General features: G+C 43.7%; 1 protein-coding gene across 2 annotated transcripts in view; it reads left to right on the forward strand.

Annotated features, from left to right (window-relative positions):
* Positions 1-14,881, forward strand: part of LOC110534415 (glutamate receptor ionotropic, kainate 5) — a 134,822-nt gene that overhangs the window by 29,313 nt on the left and 90,628 nt on the right. The window lies entirely within an intron of this gene.

A 14,881-nucleotide genomic window follows, 5' to 3' on the forward strand; every position in this document is an offset into this window, starting at 1 on the left:
ATGACTAAATAATACCATTACTGCAGAAGCACAGAGATAACATAACACTGATTTCCTTTCTCTGCTCCAGAATAGGCTGGAGAGGGCAGGAGGAGTGAGCTTCAGTGTGTTGCGAAACAGATGTCATAATGGCTTTATATACAGTGCATTCGGAAAGTATTCAGACCCCTTGACTTTTTCCAGGTTTTTAGAAAGGTTGGCAAATATGATTATTTTTAAACATTTACAGTATTCAGACCCTTTACTCAGTACTTTGTTGAAGCATCTTTGGCAGATATCACAGCCTTGAGTCTTCTTGGGTATGACACACCTGTTTGACACACCTGTATTTGGGGTGTTTCTTCCATTCTTCTCCACAGATCCTCTAAAACTCTGTCAGGTTGGGTGGGGATAGTCACTGCACAATTATTTTCAGGTCTCTCCAGAGATGTTCGATCAGGTTCAAGTCCGGGCTCTGGCTGGGCCACTCAAGGACATTCAGAGACTTGTCCCGAAGCCACTCCTGCGTTGTCTTGGCTATGTGGTTAGAATCATTGTTCTTTTGGAAGGTGAACCTTCTCCCCAGTCTGTCCTGAGCGCTCTGGAGAAGGTTTTCATCAAGGATCTCTCTGTTCTTTGCTTCGTTCATCTTACCCTCGATCCTGACTAGTCTCCCAGTCCCTGCCGCTGAAAAACATCCCCACAGCATGATGCTGCCATCAACATGCTTCACCATAGGGATGTTGCCAGGTTTCCTCCAGATGTGACGCTTGGCATTCAGGCCAAAGAGTTCAATCTTGATTTCATCAGACCAGAGAATCTTGTTTCTCATGGCCTGAGAGTCCTTTAGGTGACTCCAAGCGGGCTGTCATGTGCCTTTTACTGAGGAGTGGCTTCCGTCTGGTTACTCTCCCATAAAGGCCTGATTGGTGGAGGGCTGCAGAGATGGTTGTCCTTCTGGAAGCTTCTCCCATCTCCATAGAGGAACTCTGGAGCTCTGTCAGTCACCTTCCTGACCAAGGCCCTTCTTCCCCGATTGCTTTATTTAGTACATTTTAGAATTAGGCTGAAAAGTAACAAAATGTGGAAAAAGTCAAGGGCTCTGAATACTTTCTGAATGCACTGTATAATGCCTACACAATGCTGTCATAACAACTGACATGTGACCATATACCCTTGTACCTCTCACTTCTGACAGTGTTATGTACTGTAACTAGGTTGGCACGTGGTTTGACATGTATACAGTGACACGTAGTTAAGACCAAGGCTTCATTCTTTTGGATCCCTTATGGGATAAATGCTTTATTTTAGATTGGATGGATGCTGTAGCATTAACTGATCCTTCTAACATAGTTGACAGGCATGTCTGGTGGTGATAGTAGTAGTGTTTACAATCAGTGCACCAGGTTAGGTCTGGTGGTGATAGTAGTAGTAGTGTTTACAATCAGTGCACCAGGTTTGGTCTGTTGGTGATAGTGGTAGTAGTATTGGAGTTTGTAACCAGGTTTCCAGGTTTGGTCTGGTTCTGATCGTGGCTGTAGTATTAGAGTTTATAAACAGGGCCCCAGGTTTGGTCTGGTGGTGATAGTAGTAGGTGTATTAGAGTTTATAACCAGGGCCCCAGGTTTGGTCTGGTGGTGATAATAGTAGAAGTAGTAGAGTTTATAACAAATGCCTCAGGTTTGGTCTGGTTGTGATAGTGGTATTAGAGTTTAAAACCAGGGCCCCAGGTCTGGTCCGGTTGTGATATTAGCAGTATTAGAGTTTATAAACTGTGCCCCAGGTTTGGTCTGGTGGTGATAATAGTAGTATTAGAGTTTATAACCAGGGCCCCAGGTTTGGTCTAGTGGTGATATTAGTAGTATTAGAGTTTATAACCAGGGCCCCAGGTTTGCTCTGGTGGTGATAGCAGTGATTGTAGTAGAGTTTATAACCATGCTCTCAAGGTTTGGTCTGGTGGTGAAAGTAGTAGCAGTATTTGAGTTTATAGCCAGGGCCCCAGGTTTGTGTTTGGTGGTGATCATAGTAGTAGTTTTAGAGCTTTTAACCAGGGCCCAAGGTTTGGTCTGGTGGTGATAATAGTGGTAGTATAAGAGTTGATAAGCAGGGCACCAGGTTTGGTCTGTGGTGATTGTAGTAGTAGTATTAGAGTTTATAACCAGGGCACCAGGTTTGGTGTGGTGGTGATAGTAGTTGTAGTATTAGAGTTTATAACCAGGGTCCCAGATTTGGTCTGGTGGTGAAAGTAGTAGCAGTATTAGAGTTTATTGCGAGGGCACAAGGTTTGGTTTGGTGGTGATCTTAGTAGTAGTATTAGAAGTTTATAACCAGGGCCCCAGGTTTGGTCCGGTGGTGATAGTAGTAGTATTAGAGTTTATAAACAGGGCCCCAGCTTTGGTCTGGTGGTGAAAGTAGTAGTAGAAATTTAGCCAGGGCCCCAGGTTAGGGCTGGTGGGGTTAGTAGTGGTAGTACTAGAGTTTATAACCAGGGCCCCAGGTTTTGTCTGGTGGTGATAGTTGTAGTAGTATTAGAGTTCATAGCCAGGGCCCCAGATTTTGTCTGGTGGTGATAGTTGTAGTAGTATTAGAGTTCATAGCCAGGGCCCCAGATTTTGTCTGGTGATGATAGTAGTAGTATTAGAGTTCATAGCCAGGGCCCCAGATTTTGTCTGGTGGTGATAGTAGTAGTATTAGAGTTTATAACCAGGGCCCCAGGTTTGGTCTGGTGGTGATTGTAGTAGAGTTAGAGTTTATTACCAGGGCCCCAGCTTTGGTGTGGTGGTGATAGTAGTAGAGTTAGAGTTTATTACCAGGGCCCCAGGTTTGGTCTGGTTGTGATAGTAGTAGAGTTGGAGTTTATAACCAGGGCCCCAGGTTTGGTCTGGTGGTGATAGTAGTAGAGTTAGAGTGTATTACCAGGGCCCCAGGTTTCGTCTGGTTGTGATAGTAGTAGAGTTAGAGTTTATAGCCATGGCCCCAGGTTGAGTGTGGTGTTGACAGTAGTAGAATAAGTATTAGAGTTTATGACCAGGGGTACAGGTTTGGTCTGGTGGTGGAATTAGTCATAGTATTAGAGTTTATTACCAGGGCCCCAGGTTTGGTCTGGTTGTGATAGTAGTAGAGTTAGAGTTTATAGCCATGGCCCCAGGTCGAGGGGTGTGTTGACAGTAGTAGAAGAAGTATTAGAGTTTATGACCAGGGGTACAGGTTTGGTCTGGTGGTGGAATTAGTCATAGTATTAGAGTTTATTACCAGGGCCCCAGGTTTGGTCTGGTGGTGGAATTAGTCATAGTATTAGAGTTTATCACCAGGGCCCCAGGTTTGGTCTGGTGGTGATAGCAGTAGTATTAGGGTTTATAACCATGCTCTCCAGTTTTGGTCTGGTGGTGAATGTAGTACCAGTATTAGAATTTATAGCCAGGGCCTGAGGTTTGTTTTTTTGTGGTGATAGTAGTAGTAGTAAATTTAGAGTTTATGACCAGGGCCCCAGGTTTGGTCTGGTGGTGAAAGTAGAGGTAATATTAGGGTTTATAACCAGGGCACCAGTATTGGTTAGGGGTTGATTGTAGTACTAGTATTAGAGTCTATAACAGAGGCCTCAGGTTTGGTACGGTGGTGATAGTAATAATAGCATTAGAGTTTATATCCAGTCTCCCCAGGTTTGGTCTGGTGGTGATAGTTGTAGTAGTATTAGAGTTTATAACCAGGGCCCCAGGTTTGCTCTGGTGGTGATAGCAGTGATTGTAGTAGAGTTTATAACCATGCTCTCAAGGTTTGGTCTGGTGGTGAAAGTAGTAGCAGTATTTGAGTTTATAGCCAGGGCCCAAGGTTTGGTCTGGTGGTGAAAGAAGTAGCAGTATTTGAGTTTATAGCCAGGGCCCCAGGTTTGGTCTGGTGGTGAAAGTAGTAGATGTATTAGAGTTATATCCAGTCTCCCCAGGTTTGGTCTGGTGGTGATAGTAGTAGATGTATTAGAGTTTATAACCAGGGCACCAGGTTTGGTCTGGTGGTGAAAGTAGTAGATGTATTAGAGTTTATAACCAGGGCACCAGGTTTGGTCTGGTGGTGAAAGTAGTAGCAGTATTTGAGTTTATAGCCAGGGCCCCAGGTTTGTGTTTGGTGGTGATCATAGTAGTAGTTTTAGAGCTTTTAACCAGGGCCCAAGGTTTGGTCTGGTGGTGATAATAGTGGTAGAATTAGAGTTTATTAACAGAGACCCAGGTTTCGTCTGGTGGTGATAATAGTGGTAGAATTAGAGTTTATAAACAGGGCCCCAGCTTTGGTCTGGTGGTGAAAGTAGTAGTAGAAATTTAACCAGGGCCCCAGGTTAGGACTGGTGGGGTTAGTAGTGGTAGTACTAGAGTTTATAACCAGGGCCCCAGGTTTTGTCTGGTGGTGATAGTTGTAGTAGTATTAGAGTTCATAGCCAGGGCCCCAGATTTTGTCTGGTGGTGATAGTAGTAGTATTAGAGTTTATAACCAGGGCCCCAGGTTTGGTCTGGTGGTGATAGTAGTAGAGTTAGAGTTTATTACCAGGGCCCCAGGTTTGGTCTGGTTGTGATAGTAGTAGAGTTGGAGTTTATAACCAGGGCCCCAGGTTTGGTCTGGTGGTGATAGTAGTAGAGTTAGAGTGTATTACCAGGGCCCCAGGTTTGGTCTGGTTGTGATAGTAGTAGAGTTAGAGTTTATAGCCATGGCCCCAGGTTGAGTGTGGTGTTGACAGTAGTAGAATAAGTATTAGAGTTTATGACCTGGGGTACAGGTTTGGTCTGGTGGTGGAATTAGTCATAGTATTAGAGTTTATTACCAGGGCCCCAGGTTTGGTCTGGTGGTGGAATTAGTCATAGTATTAGAGTTTATTACCAGGGCCCCAGGTTTGGTCTGGTGGTGATAGTAGTAGAGTTAGAGTGTATTACCAGGGCCCCAGGTTTGGTCTGGTTGTGATAGTAGTAGAGTTAGAGTTTATAGCCATGGCCCCAGGTTGAGTGTGGTGTTGACAGTAGTAGAATAAGTATTAGAGTTTATGACCAGGGGTACAGGTTTGGTCTGGTGGTGGAATTAGTCATAGTATTAGAGTTTATTACCAGGGCCCCAGGTTTGGTCTGGTGGGGGAATTAGTCATAGTATTAGAGTTTATTACCAGGGCCCCAGGTTTGGTCTGGTGGTGATAGCAGTAGTATTAGGGTTTATAACCACGCTCTCCAGTTTTGGTCTAGTGGTGAATGTAGTACCAGTATTAGAATTCATAGCCAGGGCCTGAGGTTTGTTTTTTTGTGGTGATAGTAGTAGTAGTAAATTTAGAGTTTATGACCAGGGCCCCAGGTTTGGTCTGGTGGTGAAAGTAGAGGTAGTATTAGGGTTTATAACCAGGGCACCAGTATTGGTTAGGGGTTGATTGTAGTAGTAGTATTAGAGTCTATAACAGAGGCCTCAGGTTTGGTACGGTGGTGATAGTAATAATAGCATTAGAGTTTATATCCAGTCTCCCCAGGTTTGGTCTGGTGGTGATAGTTGTAGTAGTATTAGAGTTTATAACCAGGGCCCCAGGTTTGCTCTGGTGGTGATAGCAGTGATTGTAGTAGAGTTTATAACCATGCTCTCAAGGTTTGGTCTGGTGGTGAAAGTAGTAGCAGTATTTGAGTTTATAGCCAGGGCCCCAGGTTTGTGTTTGGTGGTGATCATAGTAGTAGTTTTAGAGCTTTTAACCAGGGCCCAAGGTTTGGTCTGGTGGTGATAATAGTGGTAGAATTAGAGTTTATAACCAGGGCCCCAGGTTAGGTCTAGTGGTGATATTAGTAGTATTAGAGTTTATAACCAGGGCCCCAGGTTTGGTCTAGTGGTGATATTAGTAGTATTAGAGTTTATATCCAGTCTCCCCAGGTATGGTCTAGTGGTGATATTAGTAGTATTAGAGTTTATAACTAGGTCCCAGGTTTGGTCTAGTGGTGATATTAGTAGTATTAGAGTTTATAACCAGGGCACCAGGTTTGGTCTAGTGGTGATATTAGTAGTAGCAGTATTTGAGTTTATAGCCAGGGCCCCAGGTTTGTGTTTGGTGGTGATCATAGTAGTAGTTTTAGAGCTTTTAACCAGGGCCCAAGGTTTGGTCTGGTGGTGATAATAGTGGTAGAATTAGAGTTTATTAACAGAGACCCAGGTTTCGTCTGGTGGTGATAATAGTAGTAGTATAAGAGTTTATAACCAGGGCACCAGGTTTGGTCTGTGGTGATTGTAGTAGTAGTATTAGAGTTTATAACCAGGGCACCAGGTTTGGTGTGGTGGTGAAAGTAGAGGTAATATTAGGGTTTATAACCAGGGCCCCAGTATTGGTTAGGGGTTGATTGTAGTACTAGTATTAGAGTCTATAACAGAGGCCTCAGGTTTGGTACGGTGGTGATAGTAATAATAGCATTAGAGTTTATATCCAGTCTCCCCAGGTTTGGTCTGGTGGTGATAGTTGTAGTAGTATTAGAGTTTATAACCAGGGCCCCAGGTTTGCTCTGGTGGTGATAGCAGTGATTGTAGTAGAGTTTATAACCATGCTCTCAAGGTTTGGTCTGGTGGTGAAAGTAGTAGCAGTATTTGAGTTTATAGCCAGGGCCCAAGGTTTGGTCTGGTGGTGAAAGAAGTAGCAGTATTTGAGTTTATAGCCAGGGCCCCAGGTTTGGTCTGGTGGTGAAAGTAGTAGATGTATTAGAGTTATATCCAGTCTCCCCAGGTTTGGTCTGGTGGTGATAGTAGTAGATGTATTAGAGTTTATAACCAGGGCACCAGGTTTGGTCTGGTGGTGAAAGTAGTAGATGTATTAGAGTTTATAACCAGGGCACCAGGTTTGGTCTGGTGGTGAAAGTAGTAGCAGTATTTGAGTTTATAGCCAGGGCCCCAGGTTTGTGTTTGGTGGTGATCATAGTAGTAGTTTTAGAGCTTTTAACCAGGGCCCAAGGTTTGGTCTGGTGGTGATAATAGTGGTAGAATTAGAGTTTATTAACAGAGACCCAGGTTTCGTCTGGTGGTGATAATAGTGGTAGAATTAGAGTTTATAAACAGGGCCCCAGCTTTGGTCTGGTGGTGAAAGTAGTAGTAGAAATTTAACCAGGGCCCCAGGTTAGGACTGGTGGGGTTAGTAGTGGTAGTACTAGAGTTTATAACCAGGGCCCCAGGTTTTGTCTGGTGGTGATAGTTGTAGTAGTATTAGAGTTCATAGCCAGGGCCCCAGATTTTGTCTGGTGGTGATAGTAGTAGTATTAGAGTTTATAACCAGGGCCCCAGGTTTGGTCTGGTGGTGATAGTAGTAGAGTTAGAGTTTATTACCAGGGCCCCAGGTTTGGTCTGGTTGTGATAGTAGTAGAGTTGGAGTTTATAACCAGGGCCCCAGGTTTGGTCTGGTGGTGATAGTAGTAGAGTTAGAGTTTATAGCCATGGCCCCAGGTTGAGTGTGGTGTTGACAGTAGTAGAATAAGTATTAGAGTTTATGACCTGGGGTACAGGTTTGGTCTGGTGGTGGAATTAGTCATAGTATTAGAGTTTATTACCAGGGCCCCAGGTTTGGTCTGGTGGTGGAATTAGTCATAGTATTAGAGTTTATTACCAGGGCCCCAGGTTTGGTCTGGTGGTGATAGTAGTAGAGTTAGAGTGTATTACCAGGGCCCCAGGTTTGGTCTGGTTGTGATAGTAGTAGAGTTAGAGTTTATAGCCATGGCCCCAGGTTGAGTGTGGTGTTGACAGTAGTAGAATAAGTATTAGAGTTTATGACCAGGGGTACAGGTTTGGTCTGGTGGTGGAATTAGTCATAGTATTAGAGTTTATTACCAGGGCCCCAGGTTTGGTCTGGTGGGGGAATTAGTCATAGTATTAGAGTTTATTACCAGGGCCCCAGGTTTGGTCTGGTGGTGATAGCAGTAGTATTAGGGTTTATAACCACGCTCTCCAGTTTTGGTCTAGTGGTGAATGTAGTACCAGTATTAGAATTCATAGCCAGGGCCTGAGGTTTGTTTTTTTGTGGTGATAGTAGTAGTAGTAAATTTAGAGTTTATGACCAGGTCCCCAGGTTTGGTCTGGTGGTGAAAGTAGAGGTAGTATTAGGGTTTATAACCAGGGCACCAGTATTGGTTAGGGGTTGATTGTAGTAGTAGTATTAGAGTCTATAACAGAGGCCTCAGGTTTGGTACGGTGGTGATAGTAATAATAGCATTAGAGTTTATATCCAGTCTCCCCAGGTTTGGTCTGGTGGTGATAGTTGTAGTAGTATTAGAGTTTATAACCAGGGCCCCAGGTTTGCTCTGGTGGTGATAGCAGTGATTGTAGTAGAGTTTATAACCATGCTCTCAAGGTTTGGTCTGGTGGTGAAAGTAGTAGCAGTATTTGAGTTTATAGCCAGGGCCCCAGGTTTGTGTTTGGTGGTGATCATAGTAGTAGTTTTAGAGCTTTTAACCAGGGCCCAAGGTTTGGTCTGGTGGTGATAATAGTGGTAGAATTAGAGTTTATAACCAGGGCCCCAGGTTAGGTCTAGTGGTGATATTAGTAGTATTAGAGTTTATAACCAGGGCCCCAGGTTTGGTCTAGTGGTGATATTAGTAGTATTAGAGTTTATATCCAGTCTCCCCAGGTATGGTCTAGTGGTGATATTAGTAGTATTAGAGTTTATAACTAGGTCCCAGGTTTGGTCTAGTGGTGATATTAGTAGTATTAGAGTTTATAACCAGGGCACCAGGTTTGGTCTAGTGGTGATATTAGTAGTAGCAGTATTTGAGTTTATAGCCAGGGCCCCAGGTTTGTGTTTGGTGGTGATCATAGTAGTAGTTTTAGAGCTTTTAACCAGGGCCCAAGGTTTGGTCTGGTGGTGATAATAGTGGTAGAATTAGAGTTTATTAACAGAGACCCAGGTTTCGTCTGGTGGTGATAATAGTAGTAGTATAAGAGTTGATAAGCAGGGCACCAGGTTTGGTCTGTGGTGATTGTAGTAGTAGTATTAGAGTTTATAACCAGGGCACCAGGTTTGGTGTGGTGGTGATAGTAGTAGTAGTATTAGAGTTTATAACCAGGGCACCAGGTTTCGTCTGGTGGTGATAATAGTGGTAGAATTAGAGTTTATTAACAGAGACCCAGGTTTCGTCTGGTGGTGATAATAGTGGTAGAATTAGAGTTTATTAACAGAGACCCAGGTTTCGTCTGGTGGTGATAATAGTGGTAGAATTAGAGTTTATTAACAGAGACCCAGGTTTCGTCTGGTGGTGATAATAGTGGTAGAATTAGAGTTTATTAACAGAGACCCAGGTTTCGTCTGGTGGTGATAATAGTAGTAGTATTAGAGTTGATAACCAGGGCACCAGGTTTGGTCTGTGGTGATTGTAGTAGTAGTATTAGAGTTTATAACCAGGGCACCAGGTTTGGTGTGGTGGTGATAGTAGTAGTAGTATTAGAGTTTATAACCAGGGCACCAGGTTTGGTGTGGTGGTGATAGTAGTAGTAGTATTAGAGTTTATAACCAGGGCACCAGGTTTGGTGTGGTGGTGATAGTAGTAGTAGTATTAGAGCTTTTAACCAGGGCACCAGGTTTGGTCTGGTGGTGATAATAGTGGTAGAATTAGAGTTTATTAACAGAGACCCAGGTTTGGTCTGGTGGTGATAATAGTGGTAGAATTAGAGTTTATTAACAGAGACCCAGGTTTCGTCTGGTGGTGATAATAGTAGTAGTATAAGAGTTGATAAGCAGGGCACCAGGTTTGGTCTGTGGTGATTGTAGTAGTAGTATTAGAGTTTATAACCAGGGCACCAGGTTTGGTTTGGTGGTGATTGTGGTAGTAGTATTAGAGTTTATAACCAGGGCACCAGGTTTGGTGTGGTGGTGATAGTAGTAGTAGTATTAGAGTTTATAACCAGGGCACCAGGTTTGGTCTGTGGTGATTGTAGTAGTAGTATTAGAGTTTATAACCAGGGCACCAGGTTTGGTTTGGTGGTGATTGTAGTAGTAGTATTAGAAGTTTATAACCAGGGCCCCAGGTTTGGTCTGGTGGTGAAAGTAGTAGCAGTATTAGAGTTTATTGCCAGGGCACAAGGTTTGGTCTGGTGGTGATGGTAGTTGAAGAATTAGATATTAAAGCCAGGGCCACAGGTTTGGTCTGGTTGTGATAGTAGTAGGTGTATTAGAGTTCATAACCAGGGCCCCAGGATTGGTCTGGTGGTGAAAGTAGTAGCAGTATTAGAGTTTATTGCCAGGGCACAAGGTTTGGTCTGGTGGTGATGGTAGTTGAAGAATTAGATATTAAAGCCAGGGCCCCAGGTTTGGTCTGGTGGTATTAGTAGTAGTAGAAATAATCAGGGCCCCAGGTTTGGTCTGGTTCTGATACTAGTAGCAGTATTTGAACTTGTAACCAGGGCCCCAGGTTTGGTCTGGTGGTGATAGTTGTTGTATTAGAGTTTATAGCCAGGTCACCAGGTTTGGTCTGATGGTGATAGTTGTTGTATTAGAGTTTATAACCAGTTTCCCAGGTTTGGTCTGGTGGTGAGAGTTGTAGTAGTATTAGAGTTTATAACCAGTTTCCCAGGTTTGGTCTGGTGGTGATAGTTGTTGTATTAGAGTTTATAACCAGGGCCCCAGGTTTGGTCTGGTGGTGAGAGTTGTTGTATTAGAGTTTATTACCAGGGCCCAAGGTTTGGTCTGGTGGTGATAGTAGTAGTATTAGAGTTTATAACCAGGGCCCAAGGTTTGGTCTGGTGGTGATAGTTGTAGTATGAGAACTTATAATCAGGGCCCAAGGTTTGGTCTGGTGGTGATAGTAGTAGGTGTATTAGAGTTCATAACCAGGGCCCCAGGATTGGTCTGGTGGTGATAGTAGTTGAAGAATTAGATTTTAAAGCCAGGGCCCCAGGTTTGGTCTGGTAGTATTAGTAGTAGTAGAAATATAATCAGGGCCCCAGGTTTGGTCTGGTTCTGATGCTAGTAGCAGTATTTGAACTTCTAACCAGGGCCCCAGGTTTGGTCTGGTGGTGATAGTAATAGTATTATAGTTTATAACCAGGGCCCCAGGTTTGGTCTGGTGGTGATAGAAGTAGTATAAATATAATCAGGGCCCAAGGTTTGGTGTGGCGGTGGTGATAGTAGTAGTATGAGAGTTTATAACCAGGGCCCCAGGTTTGGTCTGGTGGTGATAGTTGTAGTGGTATTGCAGTTTAAAACCAGGGCACCAGGTTTGGTTGGGTGGTGATAGAAGTATTATAAATATAATCAGGGCCCAAGGTTTGGTGTGGTGGTGGTGATAGTAGTAGTATTAGAGTTTATAACCAGGGCCCCAGGTTTGGTCTGGTGGTGATAGTAGTAGTGGTATTGCAGTTTAAAACCAGGGCACCAGGTTTTGTCTGGTGGTGATAGTAGTAGTAGTATTAGAGTTGATAAGCAGGGCCCCAGGTTTGTTCTGGTGGTGATAGTTGCATTATTAGAGTTTATCGCCAGGGCCCCAGGTTTGGTCTGGTGGTGATAGTAGTAGTATTAGAGTTTTTAACCAGGGCCCCAGGTTTGGTCTGGTCAAGTGGTTAGAATAAAACACATTCGTCTCACATTCAGATGTAGGATGAATATGATATAGCCTTACCTAATCCTTTCTCTTGGAGAAATCTCCACTCTCCACTCCACTCACTAGCCACTTTAAACATTGCCACTTAATATAATGTTAACATACCCTACATTACTCATCTCATATGTATATACTGTACTCTGTATCATCTACTGCATCTTGCCATCTTTATGTAATACATGTATCACTAGCCACTTTAAACTATGCCACTTTATGTTTATATACCCTACATTACTCATCTCATATGTATATACTGTACTCTATACCATCTACTGTATCTTGTCTATGCCGTTCTGTACCATCACTCATTCATATATATGTATGTACATATTCTTTATCCCTTTACACTTGTGTGTATAAGGTAGTAGGTGTGGAATTGTTAGGTTAGATTACTCGTTGGTTATTACTGCATTGTCGGAACTAGAAGCACAAGCATTTCGCTACACTCGCATTAACATCTGCTAACCATGTGTATGTGACAAATACAATTTGATTTGATTTGTTCTAAACTGAATCTCCACTCTCTACTCCTCTTATCTCAATGTTCTACACTGAAACCTGTGTGCCTAGCCATGTGTTCCATGTATCCGGTCTTGGCAGCGTTGACATATATTTCAGCTAACTTGACCTTGCAGTTTAAAGCGTAATAAAAGCAGAACTCCCAGCCATGTTGTGCATCGATATGTCCACGCTCCTCTGGATGCTGATAAATGGTGTTCTCTCCCAAGGGAGAGTAGAAAAACCAATAGGTTGCAGAACTACAGCACAGAGTGGTTAGCTTTTGTAGAGCACAGTAAACCTACTACTGGAATATCAGGGCCGAACCCATATCTCTCATAGTAACTAATAATAGCGCTGAACTTGAAACCCCTGACTTGACGGCTGATTGGATCTACACCTGTGCTCCTCTCAGCAGAAGCTACAATTAGTCTGTAGCATTAAAGGCTAGGTCTGAGAAGAATCCTGGTAAAAGCAAGTTGGAACAAAACACACATTACACGCGACATAGCAAGGGTGTTCACAACCACTCGACTGGGGTTAGGGTTAGGGCCTATAAAACCAACACATCACACTTGTACATGGTAACTCAACACGCTATTGACCGCGACATCGATTTTCCAGTTAGCCCCATCTACTTAGAAGAGGTTAGCTGAGCCGTTACTTACAGCGTTTATCCATGTACAGGACTGACATGTCCTGTAACAAGCAAAGCATTAATGTCATGTGGTGTAATGGCTCTATGTAGAACTTACTTTTACTGTAGCCTCTAACACAGTGGTATTCAAAGTCTGTGTTGCGAAGGGGGATCTGCAGGGGGGTCTGAAAAAATGTAGTCCCCAGAAATTCTGTCTTAGTAAATGGGGTCCCCAGAAATTCTGTCTGAATAAATGGGGTCCCCAGAAATTCTGTCTGAGTAAATGGGGTCCTCAGAATTCTGTCTGAATAAATGGGGTCCCCAGAAATTATGTCTGAGTAAATGGGGTCCCCGCTGAAAAAGTTTGAATAGCACTGCTCTAACCTCTCCAGCCACCAGCTGTATGAATCACTGCTTCACTAATGGTAAAGGGTTCACATGAGGGACACCAACCCAAACCCTGCAGCATACAACTCATGATTAGCCAGTCGATCTAACGATCAGCTCTCTAGTTTGTACAGTTAATAAAAGCTTCACAGGGGGTGATGTTGTTTGTTCATTCACTGGGCTCCAGTGTAGTTGGCACACACACAATGAAATATGAAATTAAAAGAATGTCTTAACATCCAGTCTAAACACGTTGTAGATGATCCCAGGTTTGTATGTAATCTAGCAACGTCTCGATCCCTGTCTTCAGCAGGCATGATCATAATAAATCACCTAATCTGGTAAGGGACATAAGAGCTACACAGTACAGAGATAACTAGTGTAAGAGCTACAGAGGAATTAAACCTAACAGCACAGACGATCCTACAGTTTGACTTGATGAGGTGGACACTAATTGCTCTACCCTTTAATATTAGGCTTTGTGTAATATCTCTCTGTACTGTACTGCACTGCACTGCAGCACCAACCTCCTGCCTGCTGCCTCCTGTCTGCCAGTGGCACCAGCGCGATGCGAGGCCGTCCAGCCCATCGGCCCCATATAAAAGCCCAGCTCCTCATTGCCTAATGGAGCAGAAGGAATGGGCATGTTTGTATAGCTGGCTGTCAGCTCCTGGCTGGCATGTCGTGCTCAGGGAGAGACTAGAGGGAGGGGGGAATTGGGGGATGGGCATTAGGGTGCACCACCCGGTGACATGCTGCTCCCTCCTGACTGGGTTGTGTGGTCCGTCCTCCGTAAAGTAAAGTGAAGGCTGCTAATAGCCTTCTCTGTTAATGTAGTCATTACAATTAGATCACTGATGGTCTTTGTGTGTGTGTGTGTGTGTGTGTGTGTACGTGTGTGTGTGTGTGTGTGTGTGTGTGTGTGTGTGTGTGTGTGTGTGTGTGTGTGTGTGTGTGTGTGTGTGTGTGTGTGTGTGTAAAAGGGGTTAATATGCTGTTAAAGAGTAGTGCGTCCTTCAGACTTGCAGTAGTATAATAGGTTTATAAAGGACTGTAAGCAGTGGTTCTCTCTGTTACAATTCATAGAACAGATCAGTATCAAATCAGTTTAATCAGGTTTTAGAATAATATTAAACATGGTTTAGTACTCAGGTGACACAGTCCTAGTCTGAGATAATAGGTTTGGTGGGAAGACCATGTTACCGTGGCATACAGGCCTACAGCAGTAGCATCAATGGTTACAGCCCAGAGAGTTCCATTATCTCTGGATGGATTGGAAACGGCTGGTCACTGGGATCACTTGGGTAAAGACATAGAGAGGTTCATGAGTCTAATTTCAGTTATAGGAGGAGAAAATGGGTAGGCCTAATGTGGTGAGAGAGTCATGTTGAAAGGGTTCACTCTGGGAGGAGGACAACAGAACATCCAAGCCTATCCAAATCACCCCAAGATTAAACAGCCTTTATTGTAATGGGATTTGTATGTTTGAAATAAAAAACAGACATTAATTGGCAGTTTATTATTTGGTTCCATACTGGTCTTCATAAGGGTCCTGGCCCTGAGAGGGCTGGTTATCTGAGGTCCTGGCCCTGAGAGGAGAGAGTAGGCTGGTGAAGGGCATTGTGGGTATAATAGCGTGTTGTTTTGGTAGCGGGCGGCTGGCTGGCTGCTCATTAGCTCCATGTCAGTCAGTGTTCTGAGTTCTGACCACAGGGGCTAGGTTATGTCACAATGTCACTGTTGGGTCTGCTAGTGTGGCTTCGCTGCTCAGTTTGTTCCAGCTGGTTTTTCAGAGCAATGCTTTTAGTGG

The sequence above is a fragment of the Oncorhynchus mykiss genome, chromosome 2, assembly GCF_057628025.1.
Source record: "Oncorhynchus mykiss isolate SJ-2025 chromosome 2, ASM5762802v1, whole genome shotgun sequence".
Taxonomy (NCBI): Eukaryota; Metazoa; Chordata; class Actinopteri; order Salmoniformes; family Salmonidae; genus Oncorhynchus; species Oncorhynchus mykiss.